The sequence below is a fragment of the Triticum dicoccoides genome, chromosome 7A (genome assembly GCF_002162155.2).
Source record: "Triticum dicoccoides isolate Atlit2015 ecotype Zavitan chromosome 7A, WEW_v2.0, whole genome shotgun sequence".
Taxonomy (NCBI): Eukaryota; Viridiplantae; Streptophyta; class Magnoliopsida; order Poales; family Poaceae; genus Triticum; species Triticum dicoccoides.
In genome coordinates this window covers 493,489,352-493,510,221 of record NC_041392.1, presented here as the reverse complement: position 1 = coordinate 493,510,221, position 20,870 = coordinate 493,489,352, and the positions used below count along the sequence as shown (strand labels likewise).

General features: G+C 50.0%; 1 long non-coding RNA gene across 1 annotated transcript; it reads right to left on the bottom strand.

Annotated features, from left to right (window-relative positions):
- Nucleotides 1–19,727: 19,727 nt before the first annotated feature.
- On the bottom strand, nt 19,728–20,461 carry LOC119328294. Its single transcript, XR_005158909.1, has 2 exons — nt 20,252–20,461; nt 19,728–20,178 (listed from the first exon to the last, which is right to left on the bottom strand). It is a non-coding gene; the product is annotated as an uncharacterized LOC119328294 (long non-coding RNA).
- Nucleotides 20,462–20,870: the final 409 nt, after the last annotated feature.

The window sequence follows — 20,870 nt, the reverse complement described above, 5'->3', positions numbered from 1 at the left end:
CGGGACTCTGAACAACCTTCGGTAACCACATACTATTTCCCATAACAACTCTAGCGTCACCGAACCTTAAGTGTGTAGACCCTACGGGTTCGGGAACCATGCAGACATGACCGAGACATATCTCTGGCCAATAACCAATAGCGGGATCTGGATACCCATAATGGTTCCCACATGTTCCATGATGATCTCATCGGATGAACCACGATGTCGGGGATTCAATCAATCCCATATACAATTCCCTTTGTCTATCGGTATGTTACTTACCCGAGATTCGATCATTAGTATCCCAATACCTCGTTCAATCTCGTTACCGACAAGTCACTTTACTCGTTTCGTAACACATGATCCCGTGGCTAACTCATTAGTCACATTGAGCTCATTATGATGATGCATTACCGAGTGGGCCCAGAGATACCTCTCCGTCACACGGAGTGGCAAATCCCATTCTCGATTTGTGCCAACTCAACACACACTTTCAGAGATACCCGTAGTGTGCCTGTTTAGCCACCCAGTTATGTTGTGACGTTTGGTACACCGAAAGCATTCCTACGGTATCCGAGAGTTGCACAATCTCGTGGTCTAAGGAAATGATACTTGACATTAGAAAAGCTCTTAGCAAACGAACTACACGATCTTGTGCTATGCTTAGGATTGGGTCTTGTCCATCACATCATTCTCCTAATGAAGTGATCCCATTATCAATGACATCCAATGTCCATGGTCAGGAAACCATAACCATCTATTGATCAACGAGCTAGTCAACTAGAGGCTTACTAGGGACATGTTGTGGTATATGTATTCACATATGTATTACGGTTTCCAATTAATACAATTATAGCATGAACAATAGACAATTATCATGAACAAGGAAATACAATAATAACCATTTTATTATTGCCTCTAGGGCATATTTCCAACAACCCTTTACCTTTTATTGAACAAATGCTAGAAATATTATCCAAACATACATATTTTTGCTTTCTAGATGGTTATTCTGGTTTCTCTCAAATACCTGTGTTGAAAGAGGATCGGGAAAAGATCACTTTTACTTGCCCTTTCGATACCTTTGCTTATAGGTGTATGCCTTTTGGTTTATGTAATGCACCTGCTACCTTTGCTTATAGGGAACTTCTTTTGATGATTGCTTAAGCAACCTTGATCGAGTTTTGCAGAGATGTGAAGAAACTAATCTTGTCTTGAATTGGGAGAAGTTCCACTTTATGGTTAATGAAGGTATTGTCTTGGGGCATAAAGTTTTTGAAAGAGGTATTGAAGTTGATAAAGCTAAAGTTGATTCTATTGAAAAGATAACATGTCCTAAGGACATTAAAGGTATAAGAAGTTTCCTTGGTCATGCCGGTTTTTATAGGAGGTTCATTAAAGACTTCTCAAAAATTCTAGGCCTCTGACTAATCTCTTACAAAAAGATATTCCTTTTGTCTTTGCTAATGATTGTTTAGAAGCATTTGAAATACTTAAGAAAGCCTTGATTTCTGCACCTATTGTTGAACCACCCGATTGGAATTTACCCTTTGAAATTATGTGTGATGCTAGTGATGATGTTGTAGGTGCTATTCTAGGAAAAAGAGTTGATAAGAAATTAAATGTTAACCAATATGCTAGTAAAACTATAGAAGGTGCCCACAAAAATTATGCTACTACTGAAAAAGAATTTTTAGCAGTTGTATTTGCTTCTGATAAGTTCAGACCTTATATTGTTGATTCTAAAGTAACTGTTCACACTGATCATGCTGCTATTAAATACCTTATGGAAAGAAAGATGCTAAACCTAGACTTATTTGATGGGTTCTCTTGCTACAAGAATTTGATTTGCATATTATTGATAGAAAGGGAGCTGAGAATCCCGTTGCAGACAATTTGTCCAGGTTAGAGAATGTTATTGATGACCCACTACCTATAGATGATAGCTTTCCTGATGAACAATTAGCTATCATAAATGCTTCTCGTATTGCTCCATGGTATGCTGATTATGCTAATTACATTGTTGCTAAATCTATACCACCTAGTTTCACATACCAACAAAAGAAAAAGTTTTTCTATGATTTAAGACATTACTTCTGGGATGACCCACACCTTTATAAAGAAGGAGTAGATGGTGTCATTAGACATTGTGTACCTGAGCATGAACAGGAACATATCCTTCGCAAGTGTCACTCTGAGGCTTATGGAGGACACCATGCTAGAGATAGAACTGCACATAAGGTATTGCAATCCTGTTTGTATTGGCCTACTCTTTTCATGGATGCCCGTAAGTTTGTCTTGTCTTGTATGAATGTCAAAGAATTGGTAATATTGGTAGACGTCAAGAAATGCCTATGAACAATTCACTTGTTATTGAACCATTTGATGTTTGGGGCTTCGACTATATGGGACCGTTTCCTTCGTCTAATGGGCATACACATATTTATTTGCTGTTGATTACGTTACTAAGTGGGTAGAAGCTATTCCAACTAGTAGTGTTGATCATAACACCTCTATTAAGATACTTAAAGAAGTTATTTTTCCGAGGTTTGGAGTCCCTAGATACTTAATGACTGATGGTGGTTCAAATTTTATTCATGGTGCCTTTCGTAACATGCTTGTTAAGTATGATGTTAATCATAGAATTGCATCTCCATACCACCCGCAGTCTAGTGGTCAAGTAGAACTGAGTAATAGAGAGCTTAAATTAGTTTTGCAAAAAACTGTTAATAGGTCTAGAAAGAATTGGTCCAAGAAACTTGATGATGCATTATGGCCTATAGAACTGCATATAAAAATCGTATGGGTATTTTTCCATATAATATGGTTTATGGAAAAGCCTGTCGCTTACCTCTCGAACTAGAACATAAGGCATATTGGGCCATTAAAGATCTCAATTATGATTTCAAACTTGCCTGGGAAAAAGAGACAATTTGACATTAGCTCACATGATGAGTGGAGGACCCATGCCTATGAGAATGCCAAACTATTTAAAGAAAAGGTTAAAAGATGGCATGACAAAAGGATACAAAAACATGAGTTTAATGTAGGTGATTATGTTCTGTTATATAACTCTGGTTTAAGATTTTTTGCAGGAACTCTGTAAATGGGAAGGTCCTTACGTTATCGAGGAAGTCTATCGTTCCGGTGCCATAAAAATCAACAACTTTGAAGGAACAAATGCGAGGGGGTGAACGGTCAAAGAATCAATCATTATATCTCAGGTAATCCCATAAATATTGAAACCAATGTTATTGACACCGTAATCCCGGAGGAGTACATAAGGGACACTTTCCAGAATGTTTCAGACTCCGAAAAGGAATAGGTATGTGGTACAGTAAGTAAATCGACTCCAAAACAATTCTAATAGCAATTTTTCTCCATTTTGGAATATTAAAAAAATAGGAAAATAAGAAGCAGTCCGGAAAGGACACCAGGCATCCACGAGGGTGGAGAGCGCGCCCCCTGCCTCGTGGGCACCTCGTGCACCCTCCGGACTCCGATTTCTTGCACAATACTTCTTTTGGTAAGTAAAAATTCATTATATAATCTCCCGAAGGTTTTGACCACCATACCACGCAAATATCCCCTCTTTTTGTTTCGAGCTGTTTTTCTGACAGATTTAGATCACCATGACATCTTCAAGCGCCCCCAAGGACAAGTTTTTCAAGGAGGTCATCAATCCTTACCTCGCGGAGGTGCTGCAACACCCTCAAACCATTGATATGCGTGAGGGGGTACTGGACATCTGCGATGTTGAGGGACCAAGGAGGACCGGAAGTGTGGAGACAAGACTCGAAGCAATGGAGCAACAAGTTTTCAAGTCCCAGGGGATGGTGGAACGCGGACTCAACGCCAACCACATGATGATTGCGAAGTTCACCAACAACCACAAGCTGGATGCCAAGAACATTGGGGAGACCATCTTCAAGCTTCACAAGAAAATCGAGCACCTCCAAGCCCAGATCTATGACCTGCAAAACCAGAACTATGAGTATGAATATAGATTCAAAAGGATGAGTTTGGTTGTAGATTTGAGGATCCCGGAGACTTGATCATTGTCGGAGTAATGGGCCACGGGTAGGCCAACCCGAGCCCCATGACCTTTCAAAACATCGGGGCAGGCTGCGCCCCTCAAGACCACAGAGCGAAGAGCCGCCTCCTGGGGAGTCTACGGCAAGGCGGCCGGCTGCCCGCTCATGGCCGACTCCCAGGGACGACTTCTAGAGAAGCCGGCTTTGGGGATTTGGCCGGCGACTCCAACAAACCGTGACCTCATTGAGGGGAACGGGGCAGGGGCATGGCTATAATGAAGCGCCCTCCCCGCCCCTTACCAAGGGCAGGCATGGCTACAGCTCGCCGTACTTGGGAAGATCTCCCCGCGGCGTGGCACTGTTGCCCAGCCGGCCCTGACATCAGCACCACTGTGCCTGGTCCTGCGCCCATGACAGCTTGTCTGTACGGCGTGGAGGCAGCAGGGCCCACCAGCCAGCGAGACCTCAGGAGACGGCGGGAGCACCGCCAGTCGGATCCAACGGGAGTCGGCCCGGGGGAGTCGGCCGAGCCCTTCCCCGGGGCCCACGTGCCATTCATCAAGAAGACACGGGGAGTGGCCACAGTGATCGCCCACCAGGCGGCGGGGATGTTGCCATGACCCCATGACCAAGCTTGCGTCATCAGGAGCATGGCTACAGTAATCAGCAGCCGGCAAGACCCGCCCGCGGCGGACGCGGCCTGTCGGCTCCATACCAGACCAGTCGGCGGGGCCCACCAGTCGGCGGGCCCCACCAGTCGGCGGAGAAGTCAGAGGTCGGAGACACTAACGGCTGGGCCCGCGCCCAGTCACATTACCATTGTACCCCTGGGGGTAGGCCTATATAAACCCCCCAGGGCACCCATGCAAAGGGTTGGATCCCAGAAGTTCTATACCTCACCAGATAGAGGGAGAGAGCTAGCCTTGCCCTCTCCTACCACCAAACACAGCTCAAGGAGCAACCGTGTAAACCCTTGACTATAGTGATCATGCGGAGACCCCGCAGAGCAGCAGTAGGGGTATTATCTCCCCGGAGAGCCCCGAAGCTTGGTAAGATTTGCCGGCGTGCATGTCTTTGCCTCATCCCGTTTCCAGGCACCGGTGACGTTCTACTCGCCCCCACCATGATAAGCCATCCGTTGGCATATGTCACACCAAACCCCCGACATTTGGTGCCCACCGTGGAGCATGGTGCACCGCCGTCCGGAAATCTGTTTTGGATGGGAACCCTTTTCCTCCCTGGCGAGCGCAGCCAGCCAGGCACGCCAGACGAAGCTTGCGTCGATGTGCTGCGCGGCGTGGAGATCGCCTGCATAGCCAGCTCCTTGGCCGAACTTGTCAGCGAGGTCCGCCTCTCTAACGAGCCTGTGTCCGACACAGGCGTAGGCGGCCCCGAAAACCACCTCGCGGGCCTCCTCAATCAATTCCATGTTCCCGGCGAGCTTGCTGTAGACTTTGAGTCCGTAGGCTCCACCGACCAGATGTTGGTTGACTCCGACACCGCGTCGGTCGACGTGTTCCCCTCCAACGTGGTGGTCTACGACGAACCTCTCCCCCACGCGGAGAGCGACGGGAGCACTGTCACTGAGGTGCTGGTCATCAGTCATGATGAGTTCCCTGGTGGAAGGGCGCCCGACTCACTCGGCGCGGCGCTGCAAGACCTAGCTGCACCCATTTCGGATGATGCTAACGCAGAGACATTAGAAGCGCACCGCCTTCAGCTTGTTGAAGGTGCGAAGAAGCTAGCCAGCATGAGACGCTTGTCAGAAGCTTACCAGGGAGATGGATCGCGCTGTTGGCGGCTCGCCGGCTCCGGCAGGGCCCAGCCGCCTTGGCGCGGTTCGGCAGTGCAGCATAGCCATCGCCAGCCTGTTTGGGGCTAGCCGCCCCGTGTATGCCACGCCAGCGGAGAACATCCGAGCCGCCCAGGCAGCGGCTGATGAGCTGGACAATTTCGAGGGAGAAGAGCGCCGCCTCATGATGGAGCGAGTCCAGCGGCTCCTCGACGCGGCCGCCATGCAGAACGAGGCCGGCTGCCGCACGGAGGCGCCGCAGCGGCCAAACAACAACCCGCACCAAGATCAAGGCGCGACGTCTCGGACGCCGACTGGCGGTGCCCGAGGAAGAAAGGACAAGGAGCCGGCTGTCAGCCTCAGTCGGACTCGGATTACCATAGAGCGCGACCGAGACTGCCACCCACGAGCAGTGGAACGACGGGACGACTGTCCGCCTCCCCTCCCCGCAAGGAGAGGCGAGTCTCCCTGCCGCCTATTGACCATCCGACTCTCGGTGACCGCCTTGGCTGCCGAGAGGGAGTTGGGGAGAATGACGCCCGCCACTGGATCGACCGACTTCACCGGTCCCTGGCGCTGGAAGAAGAAGACGAGCTGGGTCCGCCTTGTTTCGGGCCCCGCATTCAGGACGAGCCCTTTCCCAGAGGGTTCACGCTCCCAAGAGACACGCCCAAGTACACCGGCTCCGTGAAGCCGGAAGACTGGCTAGTCGACTACTCCACGGCTGTCAGCATAGCAAACGGCAACAAGCATGTCGCCGTAAAGTACGTTCCGCTCATGCTCCAGGGCACGGCCCGGACATGGCTGAACAGCCTAAAGCCTCGCGGCATCAACAGCTGGGTCGACTTCACCGAAGCATTCGTCCGCAACTTCACCAGCACGTACAAGCGTCCTCCCAAGCCTCGTCAGCTCTCCTTGTGCGTGCAAGCTCCTGACGAGTCGACTCGCGACTACCTATTGTGTTGGGCCGAGCTCCGGAACTCCTGCGAGGGCGTGCACGAAGTGCAGGCCATCGAGTACTTCACAGCCGGGTGCCGATAAGGCACCCTCCTCAAGCACAAGCTCCTCTGTGACGAGCCAGAAACCCTCGACGAGCTGCTGATCATAGCGAACAAGTACGCTACGGCCGACTCCTCCATGAAGACGGAAATTCAAATCAGCACGACTGGCAAAGTAGCTCCTCAGGCTCCAAGAACTTCGGCAGCAGACGCCGGTCGGCGACAAGAGCAGGGCGACCACAAGCGCAAGGCCCCGCAGCCAGCTTCCAGCAGCCGGCAGGTCGCGACCGTCGAAGCCCAGCAGCCAGAAGAGCAGCCTCCGCCCAAGCAACAGAAAGGCGGGAAGCCGAACTGGTTGCCGGCCTTCTCCTACGAGCAGACCTTGGATGGACCTTGCAAGTTCCACAGCGGCGCGAAGCCATCGAATCACACCACCCGGAAGTGCCACTGGCTCACCAGGATCGCCAAGGGAGACGGCCTCCTGCCACCCCCGCCTGCTGGGCAGCCGCCTCCGCCTCCGCCTCAGCAGCCGGTAGTCAGGCCAGTTGGCGCAGTACAAGACGAGTATCCTGAAGAGCACGGAGCCTACGTGGTGTTCACCAGTGTGGCTGATGATCGACGCAGTAGGCGGCTGCAACAACAAGAGGTGAACGCAGTAGCCTCGGAGACGCCAGAGTTCATGCACTGGTCTGAGAGGCCCATCAGCTGGAGCAGGGCTGACCACCCAGAAGTGATGCCGAGTCCGGGCTCCTACGCCTTGGTCCTGGACGCCACCTTTGCCACAGACAAACGGGCCGCGTGTTTCTCGCAAGTTCTGATAGATGGGGGCAGCAGCATCAACATCCTGTACAAGGACACCATGGAGAAGTTAGGAATCAAGCCGAGACAGCTTAAGAACAGCCGGACCATCTTCCACGGCATTGTTCCTGGGCTTTCCTATTCACCAATCGGCAAGATCCTGATTGACGTCCTCTTTGGGGACAAATATCACTTCCGAAGAGAGTCTGTTTGGTTTGAGGTGGTGGACCTTGAGAGCCCATACCATGCGCTACTTGGCCGGCCCGCCTTGGCCAGGTTCATGGCGGTCCCCCACTACGCCTACCTCAAGATGAAGATGCCCAGTTCCAGGGGAATTCTGACTGTGGCCGGCGACTACCGGAAGTCGTCCACCTGCGCGGCCGAGAGCAGTCGGCTGGCTGAGTCCCTAGTGATTGCGGCCGAGAAGCGACTCCTTGAGCAAGCTGTGGCGATGGCCGGCAAGCAGCCGGAGGTATCGCCCGACCCGAAGGAGTCGGAAGCCGAAGGTTCGTTCAAGCCAGCCAAAGAGACAAAGAAGATACCCTTGGATCCGGAGCACCCAGAGAGGTACGCTGTCGTAGGTGCAAACCTCGACAACAAATAGGAAGGCAAGCTCGTCGATTTCCTCCATGAGAATTGGGACATCTTTGCATGGTCTCCCAAAGACATGCCAGGTGTGCCGATAGAATTCGCCGAGCACAAGTTACACGTCCGATCTGATGCAAAGCCGGTCAGGCAGCCCCTGCGCCGCTTATCAGAAGAGAAGAGAAGAGTTGTCAGAGAAGAGATAGCCCGACTCCTAGCAGCCGGCTTCATTATGGAAGTTTTCTTCCCGGAGTGGCTGGCAAATCCGGTCCTGGTGCTAAATAAGAACAAGCAATGGCGAATGTGTACTGACTACACGAGCCTCAACAAGGCCTGCCCCAAGGACCCGTTTGCTCTGCCAAGAATTGATCAGGTGATAGACTCCACAGCCGGATGCGAGCTGTTGAGTTTCTTGGATGCGTACTCAGGATATCACTAGATCAAGCTGAGCCCGGCTGACAGATTGAATACCGCCTTCATCACGCCGTTTGGAGCATTCTGCTACCTCACCATGACGTTCGGCTTGAGGAATGCCAGCGCCACCTTTCAACGTTGCATGCAGAAGTGCCTCCTCAAGCAGCTCAGCAGGAACGCCCACGTTTACGTGGACGATGTGGTGGTGAAGACGGAAAAGCAAGGAACATTGCTGGAAGACCTCTAGGAGACCTTTGAGAACCTGCGTCGGTTCCAGATCAAGCTCAACCCCGAGAAGTGTGTCTTCGGAGTACCAGCCGGCCAGCTGCTAGGTTTCCTGCCCTCTGAACGCGGCATAGAATGCAACCCAGTAAAAATCAAGGCCATCGAGAGAATGGAGGTACCTAGCCGACTGCTGGATGTGCGGAAGTTCACCGGCTGCTTGGCGTCCATCAGCCGATTCATCAGCCGGCTGGGCGAGAAAACTCTTCCCTTATACCAACTCATGAAGAAGACCACTTTTTTCGAGTGGAACCATAAGGCGGATGAAGCTTTCCACCAGTTGAAGAAGATGTTGACTACTCCACCCATCCTGGCGGCTCCGACTCCCAAGGAACCTATGCTCCTGTACATCGCCGCCACCAGCCGAGTAGTTAGCACAATCATTGTAGTAGAGCGCAAGGAGGAAGGCAAGGCGCTACCTGTCCAGAGACCAGTATATTACCTGAGCGAGGTACTGTCGACCTCCAAGCAGAACTACCCCCACTACCAGAAGATGTGCTATGGCATACACTTTGCCGCCAAGAAATTGAAGCCTTACTTTCAAGAGCATCCAATCACGGTGGTCTGCACGGCTCCACTTGCCGAGATCATCGGTAGCCGAGATGCCTCTGGTCGAGTGGCCAAGTGGGCCATAAAGCTGGCTCCTTACACCATCTACTACCAGCCCCGCACCGCTATAAAATCACAAGCACTGGCCGACTTCCTCGTTGACTGAGTCGAGACCCAGTACCTGCCTCCAGCACCTGACTCCACCCATTGGCGGATGCACTTCGACGGCTCCAAGATGCGCACCGGCTTGGGAGCCGGCGTCGTCCTCACCTCTCCCAAAGGCGACAAGCTCAAATATGCACTGCAAATCCATTTTGCCGCCTCCAACAACGTGGCCAAGTACGAGGCGCTTAATCACAGGCTCCGGCTTGCCAAAGAACTTGGCATCCGCCGGATCCTATGTTATGGCGACTCGGACTTAGTGGTCCAGCAGTCATCTGGCGACTGGGACGCGAAAGACGCAAACATGGCAAGCTACCGTTTCCTCGTGCAGCAGCTCATCGGGAATTTCAAAGGGTGCGAGTTCCTCCACGTGCCAAGAAACGATAACGACCAAGCAGACGCCTTGGCACGAATCGGCTCTACCCGCCAAGCAATTCCATCTGGCGTCGCCCTTCAACGCCTCCTCAAGCCGTCTGTCAAGCCTTCACCAGAATCAGACTCCATCTTTGTGCCGGCTCCTCCCGAAGACGGTGGATCCGACTCCAGAGCTCTGGCAGTCGGAACAGGGACTTTGGCGGGAGACTCCAAAGCTGCCACAGTCGAGCCCGGCCCGGGGACTGCGGTGACGGACTCGAAGATTCCAGAACTCGGCCCAAGGAGCGAGCCAGTCGGCCTGGGGATTCCATCAGCCCAACAAGCGGCTGTTGACTCCAGCCCACCGCCTCCCAGCCCAGCCGCCCTCGTCCAAGTCGCAGTTCTGATAGTCGACAAAATAGCAGCACCCTCATGGGCCCAGCCCATCCTCAAATTTTTGGTGAACAAAGAGCTACCGACTGATGAGACCTCAGCTCGGCAAGTACAATGTCGGGCAGCAGCCTATACCATAATCAACAGGGAGCTGGTCAGGCACAGCGTCACTGGTGTCTACCAGCGCTGCGTAGAGCCAGAGCAAGGCCAGGTGATCCTCAAAGACATCCATCAAGGCGAATGTGGCCACCATGCGGCTTCAAGAGCAATCGTCGCCAAAGCTTTCCGGCACGGTTTCTTTTGGCCGACTGCCTTGGAAGAGGCCAAGGAGTTGGTCCAAAAATGCAAAGGGTGCCAGAAGTTCAGCTCCAAGCCGCACCAGCCGGCTTCCGTGCTCAAGACCATCCCCATTGCTTGGCCTTTCGCAGTTTGGGGTCTGGGCATGGTGGGACCGTTCAAGACAGCACGATGTGGTCTAACTCACCTACTTGTCGCAGTGGACAAGTTCACCAAGTGGGTGGAAGTAAAGCCAATTAAGAAACTGAACGGTCCGACTGCCATGACCTTCATCACCGATATCACAATTCGGTACGGCATACCACACAGCATCATCACCGACAACGGCACAAATTTTGCCAAAGGCCCCTTGGCCCGTTTCTGCGCAACACAGGGCATCCGACTGGACCTAGCGTCCGTCGCCCACCCACAGTCAAACGGCCAAGTGGAGCGAGCAAACGGCCTCATCCTGTCCGGCATCAAGCCTCGGTTGATCGAGCCTCTGGAGCGCTCGGCTGGCTGCTGGCTCGACGAGCTGATAGTCGTCCTCTGGAGTCTGCGCACAACTCCAAACAAGTCAACCGGCTTCACGCCCTTCTTCCTCGTCTACGGTGCTGAAGCCGTCATCCCAACGGACATAGAGTTCGACTCCCCACGAGTCACCATGTACACCAAGGAGGAAGCAGAAGAAGCATGACAAGACGACATTGATCTGCTGGAAGAGGGCCGGCTGCTGGCACTCAGCCGGTCTAGCATCTACCAGCAGAGCCTGCGTCGATACCACAACAGGAAGGTCAGGCCAAGATCTTTCCAAGAAGGCGACCTTGTGCTCCGGCTGATCCAGCGAATAGCCGGCCAGCACAAGCTGTCACCGCCTTGGGAGGGCCCTTTCATCATCAGCAAAGTACTAAGCAACGACTCCTACTACCTGATCGACGCTCAGAAGCCCCGAGCACGCAAGAAGGACGACTCCGGCAAGGAGACAGAGCGGCCATGGAATGCAAATCTTCTCCGAAGATTTTACAGTTGATGCAGTTTGTGCCACGCTACCTTTTGTATTAAAGTACCAAGACTTCAGGCCCCCCGAGACGAGCTTGGGGACTGCCCTCTTTTATTTGTATGATAAAAATTATGCCTACAAGTATGTTACTCTTTGTCAAACCGTTTGGCACCGGGCTCGACAAGTCGGCCCGGGGACTTCCCGCCTTGCACTATGAAATGCTTTCTGCAGCCGGACAAGTAGTGTGTAGCATCTAAGCCGTCTTCTGTCAGAAGCCGCAGCTTGCAGAGCGACTGTACGGTGGGCAGAGGTAAGGTAGAATGGGTGCTCGCACGAAAAATGGCTAAGGACTCAAAGCATAAAACATAGCTCAAGACGGCTTCCAGCCTTTCTCGCAAACCGATTCTCGGATAGTCGGATTGTCGTTTTCTATCCAACTTGCTCAAAGAATCTTGAAATCGGCTAAGTACTTGCTTTCCCAAAGTAGCCTAGCACTTGATCCAGCAACAGTCTGCAGAGCGGCTGTTCGATTGGCAAGGCAGGCAACTAGGGGAAAGCGGTAAAGGAAAACAGCCAAAAGAACAATGAGCAAGAAAGGATAGATATATAAATTTACATAACATAGGCCCTTGGCCAAATTGTCAAGCAGAGGTTCAAAATACACCCCGCGGGTGGAATTGTGCGAATTAACAAGTTCTTCAAAAGACTACTGAAGCAAATAAAACAAAAGACACAGCGGCAGCTTAGGAGGCGATTGACGGAGTCGGGGGGTCGGAGGAGGCGCCAGCGTCAGTCGTCGGGGCGGTCAGCCGGCTAGTCTCGGGTTGATCGCCTCCGGCAGCAGTCGGATCGGTCGCACGCGGCTCGTTGCTGGAGGCGCGGTCGGGCTGAGGCTGGCCGTCTGCTCCGTCTTCTGGTGCCTCCGCCTCGCCCTCATCCTCCGCCTCGTCCTCCTACTCGACGCTGGAGCCGACCACCTCCGCCGAGTCTTCGTCGTAGTCTGGGTTCATCCCAAACCACTCCGACGGGACCTCCTCGCCGTCTTCAGACCGCTCGGGGACGAAGATGCTCGTGTCGGCGTACTCGGTGATCGCCGTAGCACGCTTGACGAGGGTGTCTTCTGCAGCCGCCAGCTCCGACTGGGCCTTCGACCAAAGCGTGGCCAACCATTCTAGATCCAGCCCCGGGTACCACGCCTTGATGAACTCTAAGGCCCGGCACGCTCTAGCCCGGGCCGAAGAGCCCTTCCAAGCCTCGAGGCGACCAGCCGCGACCTCCAACCAGTTGGCCGTCAGGCTGGGGGTGCGCGGAGCCTGCATATCCGGCCAAAGGGCGGAGATCGCCTGAGCACCGACGCGCTGAAGCCGGCGCAGCATTCGGTGCGCCGGCCGGAGGCGAGCCTCGATACTCAAGATGTGCTCATCAAGAGTTCGGGGGGCATCGGCGGTGATCTCTGCGCCCTCCGCCCTCCGACTTGCACGATCGGCCTCGATGGCTTGGGTAGCGGCCTGCGACTGCCCAGGGAAGAAGTTTGCAAAAGACACGAAGAAACAAAAAAGCGAGTCAAAAACCAGGAGTCGGCACGACCTAAGTCGACAGCTCAAAGAAAGAAAACAAACAGACTCACCATCAACGATGTCTTCGATGTCGTGGAAGTCGGAGGATAGCAACGCCTCCTTGTCAGACCAGGAAGAGGGCTCGCTCGCGAACTCGGCCAGGAGGGTGGCCTCCGTCTCCTTCGCCTCCCTCTGCGACTTCGCGAGCAGCCCCTTCTGCTCTGCCAACTGAGTGGTCAGCAGATAGCGCTCCGCGGCGAGCTTGCTGCACTCCTCCCCTTTGGCGAGCAGGGCAGAGTTGGCTTCGCTCAGCTGCTGTTGAAGAGCAGCGTTGGCCCCTGAAGGAAAGAAAGAAAGACAGCAGTCGTCAATAAAGTAGGTCGCCGGGGAGATCCGGCCCGACTGCTCAGCAGTCGGCCCGAATCTCGGGGACTACAGCCCGCGGGTGCGCTAGCGCGCCCCCGCAGAGAAGAGAAAAAGGAGAAGGACTTACTCCGGCTCTCCGCCAAGTCGGCGGTCCGCTTGCCCAACTCTTCAACACTAGTAGAATGCCCGTGCGTTGCCACGGGCTTTTTAGTTTTTTTTTAAATTGCACGTATATAAAAACTTAGTGAAATTTTGGCCACATCCAACAACGTTTCCTCAGGTCCGTTGTCGATGGATTATTTTGTAACGTCAACATAACCATCTTCATCTCTCTCATACTTTGTGAAAATAAACACAGAGGAATACACCTTTTGTATTATCATGTGCAACATATATATAAAGAAAAACAATTAACTGTACGCATATCTTCTGATTGTGTAGAACTTGATAAGTATTTAGTCCGGTCCATCATAGTTACATAGTGATTTTGTCAATTGACATTTTCAAAGTAGCAGCTGAAGACATTGGTTTTCATCTTTGATCTACGAAAATGAACATATAAAGAGTGAGGCGTTCTGGCTCTCGGCCTCCACAGAGGCCTTTTTTTTCTGAAAAATTCAAATTTCAAACTTGTGAGTTTCAAAAAAATCTGAACTTTTTTTGTACAAGTAAACAAGGATGTTTTGTGTATGTGTGTAAAATTTCAGAATGAAATAGCTTGAAATGCGATCTGTACAAAAAAGACAAATTCATGGCTTTTTTGGATGAATAGTATCATGTGTTAAAAAGGCTCAAATTTGTCTTTTTTGCACAACCCTGATTTCAACGTATTCTGTCCTGAAAATTTACACACTTGTGCATTATGTGGAGGCCGTTTTTCTTGAAAAATTCAAATTTCAAACTTGTGAGTTTAAAAAAAACTGACCTTTTTTGTACAAGGAACAAGGATGTTCTGTGTATGTGTGTAAAATTTCAGAATGAAATAGCTTGAAATGCGATCTGTACAAAAAAGATAAATTCATGGCCTTGGAGGATGAATAGTATCATGTGTTAAAAATGCTCAAATTTGTCTTTTTTGCACAGCCCTCATTTCAACGTATTATGTCCTAAAAATTTACACAATTGTGAATTATTTGAAATGTAAAAAAAAACATGAATTTTGATTCATTTTGAATTTTTAAAAAACCGGCCTCATTGGAGCTCGGCCTCCAAAAGGGATTTTCGCATATACTAAGAAAAATAAGCTAATACATAATATATATTCATTGGTTAGCTGCTAGATGTAAGCGTGGACCCTGCTTTCTAGTAGAGTGAGTTGCATCCCAATTATAATAAATTGTAGGCTCACCTAAAATCAATTTTTTGATAATTATTCTTTAGAAATGGCTTGTTATGGTATCTGATATTTTTTTACTATATAAAACAGTATGTGACATTTTTTTCATAACAAACCGTCACTTTTCCCTAACAAGTATGTGATATTTTCACCATATAAAAAGTATCGCTCATTTTTCTTCGTATATTACAAAAGCAATTCACTCTTTCTTAGGTATACCGCATGGCACAAGGCTCACACTCACATCTCATTCCTCCGGCCTCCTCTTCCCTCCATGACATCTACCCGCCATATCTCCCTGCCACGGCTTCTCACTGTCGCCTCCCCTCGACACCACAACATTCAGCTCACACCTTTCTTCCACGGCCGTCTCCCTTTCCCTTCACGGCGTCACCCAACCTCTCCTCTAACCTCCATGGCGTCCCTTGCCGATTCTTGGTGCAAGGAATGCACAATGTCATAGCCAACTGCTTGAAGGCCTGGAGGTGTCTCTTTCAAGTGGAGGTAGCTAGGAGCTGGCAGAGCCGACGATGGCATCGATCCATACGTGACCGCATCATTGTGTTTCTTCCCACGGTCTCACGGTCTGGAAGGCGAAACACGATTTATGTGTATGTATATATACACATTAAACGTATAACTACCGAACAGACGTGGGCTCTGATAGTTATTTTAGAAATACATCTGGGGTTGGACGTGTTGCACCAATGCTATTGCTGAATCAAGCAATTAATCGGTAATTGGTTTCCATGCATTGGACCTCATATGCCGGCACAAACAAAAAACAGCCATGGACTGGATTGGAACATATGAAACATACGAAAATCTGAAAGAAAGAAACACTCCTTCCTTTGAAAATAAAATATTAGGCTAGCTAAGTGCCCGTCTCTTCTGTTATCTTCTATATCTAAATAGCTAGCCCCCACTAACTATTTCTCTCAACATGCAAGCATGCCACATCATTGCACAACATGCATGAGAAAAGGCTCACCCCCACTATCATATGTCTCTCAACATGCAAGCATGCCACTTCATCATGACATGCATGAAAAAAAGACTTATCTCAACATGTAACATACATGAGGGTTTTCATTCTATTATGCTATATACATTTAATAAACATTTTACAACTATATAGTAATCAAGCACAATAAATTATATGTATTTTTATTGTTAGCTTTTTATATTATTACTTCAAATATTCATGTTTCATACAACGAGTCACATTGAAATATGTTGCAAAATATTCCCGCAACAACGTGCGGGGTATCATCTAGTTAGAATAACATCAAGATCAATCACACGATCATACTAAAACACATAACTGATCCCCACGTCGCCCGCATCTGGCGACACGGGGGAAACCTCGACCGCCGGCGGAAGCCCCGCCCTCCACCACCTCCGCTGCTTCGCCGCTGCCGGAGGGCCAGCCGGGGAACCCGCGCCGTGCCTGGGGATGGCGGCGGCGGGGCGGTTTTTGGTCTCCCTGGCGTCGGAGGCCCCTTCCCCGCCGCCCCAGATCCGATCTGGCGCACGGCGGCCTTCCCTCCTCCAACAGCTGCCCTCTCCCCTGCCTGTCCGGCGCGGCGGCGCGGCACGCCCTTCGTGCTCCTCCCCGCCCACCCTTGCCTCCTCCATCGGCACAGCCCTTCTTCTTCGCGCTGCTGTTCATGGGGGGCGTGCGCAAGGCCCTTGGGTGGAGGTGGCCGGGCTGGCCGAGGCTTGGCCCTGCCCCGTGCAGGCCACTCTCCGTCACTGACGGCGTCTCCTCCGAGCCGCGGCGCCGACATCTGCAGGTGTAAGGTCATGGGTGTCTTCATTGGCAGCGGTAGAAGCTTCGTGGTGGATCCTTGCCGGCTCCACTCCGATCCCGACGGTCACGGACCTGCGTTCTCTGGTGTCCATGGCATGCCGGTGTCCTACCGGCGCGATTTTGGCCCCGGTGCTTAGGTTGCTGCGTCCTTTCCAGCTTCTCTGGCTCGCCGGTGTTCTGGCTACTCCGTCCTCGGCAGCTCGGAAGTGCGCTCCCCTTCCGGTTCCTGGCTTGCCGACGGCGCCGGTCGTCACCCCTACCCATCCGCGTCGGCTCTCTACCTTGCTGCCTTCCCGACCCCATCCTCCTACACGCCATGTCGGCTCCAAAGCTCGTGTTTTTTCGGCGGCAGATGCAGCCCCACCCCTTCCCCCCTAATGAGGTGGCGATCGATCGGCGGGCGGGCTTCCTCATCTTCAGTTCCTCATCTGGTGGCTATGGGATCGCACGGACAGTTCCTCATCTGGTGGCTATGGGATTGCACGGACACAAGCTTGGCGAAATCCATGCTCGGCTTGCCGATGCTGGCAGCGGTGACACTCGTGGGTGTCGTTTTCCTTGTTGGAGGCGCTGTCATGGCCTCTCACCGTGCCCCTCTTCGAGCTTCTGGGGAAACTCTAGGTCCGATTTGTCGGATCGGATGGCGACGGCCTCACAATGCCGTTTCCCTTCTCGAAGGCGTCATCTTGCTTGCTTGCGGTGTCCCCGGTGTTGGCTCTGAAGATGTTCGATGTTGTGCTCATCCGATCTGCCTCTCAAGTTTTAGGCTTGGTGGGTTTTGTTGTGTCTTTTTCCTGTTCGGGCTGAGCATCCCTCTCCCTGCTCTCGGTTCGTTGTACCCTCTATTGTACTCATTTTCTCTTCTTCTATCAATGAAAAGATACGCAAGCTTTGTGTATTCGTGAAAAAAAATAACTGATCCAGAATCACAACTACACAAAATCAACCCAATCAATTATGAGCACTTAACATCATGAACTTCATGCTTCAGGTCACTCATTTCATGAGTAATTGGTTCAGTTTTTTAATTCTATTCTCTCTTTCTGTAATGGTAACTCCATCGATTGTACAACTTTCCACCTCATGTAATGATAAAGGGCAGGGCTCCTATCAGACACAAAATGGTGAAGAAAACCTTCGGCGAAGTTTTTGCAAAGAGTGAGTGGCCGACAACACTAACTTCTCTGAAAAGTAGTACAATTTCAGCTGCTCGATGGATTTTTTTTTGAGTGTGCCGGGGACACATTGCATTATCAGCAACGTACCAATGACAAAATTTGTACCTATTATCAAGTTCCAATGAATGGCGCCCTGAGAAGATCTATTCCAGGATGCATGATCAGTGTTAAAGCTTAGATTGAAAAAATAGAAGAATGTTATCGTCTGAGATGTGCATTACTACCATGGAGGCATTCCTTCATGCACCTGTTCTCTATCATATCAAACATCAGGAACATGGAAACATAAATAAAATAAAAATGCATTAGGAGAAACAAAAATCAGGGAAGGAAGACAAGCGTGGTGGGTGAACCTGCCATGTCCTTCTAAAGAATCCTCAGAGCAGCTGCAACTCCGGGTAGAAGGGCACCCTCCTGCTCGTCTCGTTCCTGTCGCTGCCACCCACATGGCACACATTTGCGAGGAGGCCATCAGCTTAGCAGGCACGGTGTCACAGAGCAGGCACTTGCCTGTAAATCCCATAATGTAGCCGCCGGAGTGTGGTCAGTGGCAAATTCTGAACTCCTGTTCCAGAGTGCCATGTCGAAACACTCATGAACTAACGATCCCATAGCAGATATACAGTAACTCCAGGGAAACAATAACTTGCTTTTTCTGAATTAATAGAAGCATCAAGAACTCCGATGGTTTCTCATAATTTGCTTGGAGACGACAAATAATATGAGAAGACCAATCAGAGAACTATGAATCATCAATATGTGACCTGGGCTTCAACTATACTAACACAGAATTTAGCACATGGGATTAATACCCCTAAAAAATACCTTGATGTGAGCCCGAATTTGATTAGTTTGCTAATAAATTTGTTTTTTCCCCTTTGGTTTATAAAGCCTCCTACTATTTTTTTTGTCTCTACAAGGACACACCAAAAGAACCCGTTAGACAAGAAATACGTAAACATGCACAGATGAGTATATGAGATGGTTAACATATATCTGCGTATTTGCCGCAAAGATGAGATGGTCAACATATAAGAAGGCGCAATCCAAAGCCTAAGTGGCACAACATTTGTAGAAACTGCAAGCCGGATCAAACAACGACAAAACTGAAGAGCGTTGATTTTGCTTCATCATCCACAAAGTACCTAAAGAAGCTCATCCTGAACATTCCAAAGCAAGTATGGCGTAGAAGAGAACCTGTTAAAAACATACTGCCTTTTTACATGCTTTTCTTCATATTCTATTTGTGACTTCCAATAAATAGATATAGAATTGCATGTATATGCGCAGAAGCAGTTAGTGGCATGCTACAAAACCAGTTTATCCAGCTTCAAAATATTCATCCGAAAGATGACAACGATCCATTTTTTATCATCAAACAAAGTACCAAAAATATCCAAAAAGGTTACAATATATCAGCATCCTATGAGAGCTGAAATTTGTCTCTAATAGTAATTTTATCAGTATAACAATATATCATGCATAAGAGGGCTTATAGTGTATGTACTGTTAAAGTTGGGATGTTGTTGCAACTCCAGAACTATTTATAACCATACTTGGTAAATCATAAAGCTCTAACTTCCAGAGTTCATAAGATTTAGTTTTTCCTAAAAAATAGCTTCACCCTCACACAATGAGTTTTTTTACTTTGCATTGCAAAAGAAGGAAACAAACTTGTAGGCTCCAGATTTACTGGCTCTATAATATCGTGAGGTGATTTCGCCTAGAAGGTAATAAACCAATCACCAAATTAGTTCAGATTGTTGAGAGAACACCGATTGACTAGGAAACTGATCTCTCATCCATTCACTTGAACATTATAGAGATAAGGATCTTGCAAGCTACAAAATCTGCATGACTACGAAGGAAACATCATGTCATGGCATTCAACTACTTGTCAGCTTGTACATTAGGAAGACAACATATGCATACTAAATTACTAACGTGTCCTGCTAGGTCAGAGTTAGCTGCAGCATGCAACGACCTTCATCATATCGTCCACATATATTGCTGATCGGCGCTGAATTTGACATAACTCATATGCTTAGGTCTAGTCTTAGCAACAAAAGGTAGCCAAAAAAATCCAACAAGCAGTGCGTGGGAACAGGCAAGTATTACATCTGGCCTTTGCTCGGAGGTGAAGCTTCATGGCTTCGTCGTAGTGGTAGATCACGATCCTGGAAGTGCCGCGGCGCCCTCGGCGACCACCTCGACTTGCACAAAGCGAGACACGTCCATGATGATTGGCCTCCACCAGCCCTCAACGTCGCCATCATGGAGGAACAGCTGAGCCTCCACGAGCAGCTCGCGCTGTATGAGATGCATGAGAGTTGGCTCGGTGCGGGAGGTAGGCTGGAGGAGCAGATCATGCGGCGACGCGCACCTGCGGACAAGAGGAGCAGGACGGGTCGACCTCCGGGCCGCACATGAGAGGTCGGCAGGTGATGGCCTGAGATCTGCGTTATTCCTCGGTCATCACATCGTCGTGGGATACATGAGGTGAGGAGGGATGTGGAGAGAACCGGTGGAATTGTTAGGCTAGAAAATTTTGGTATGCTAAAAAAACTGAAGTGGTAGGTGGGATTGGACCGGGAAGTTAGGATTTGATCGTGGATTATTTCTAGAAGAGAATTGCCTTACCTGGAAACTGGGGATTACAACACGATTATTCCCTCGATCGGAAAAGACTTGAATTACGATCGAAGCGAAACGATGGAAGCGAATGACGACGTACCACGACCTACCATCAAAACCGCAGATTCCTAGGATTGGCTTTGTATATGGAAGGGAAGGATGAAAGTATTGGTGTTTTATATGGAAGAGTGGGATCGATGGAAGGATGGAAGGGTTGGTTTGGTTCTGGTGATGCATGAATTAAAACCGGTCCTGGTTTTCGGAGGGACGAAAAAAATTGGTGGGAAGGAGATCGCCTGGTGGAGGAGAGATCGATGGAAGGGTGGGAACGAACGAAACGAACGAACGACTTACGTACTGAGACATTA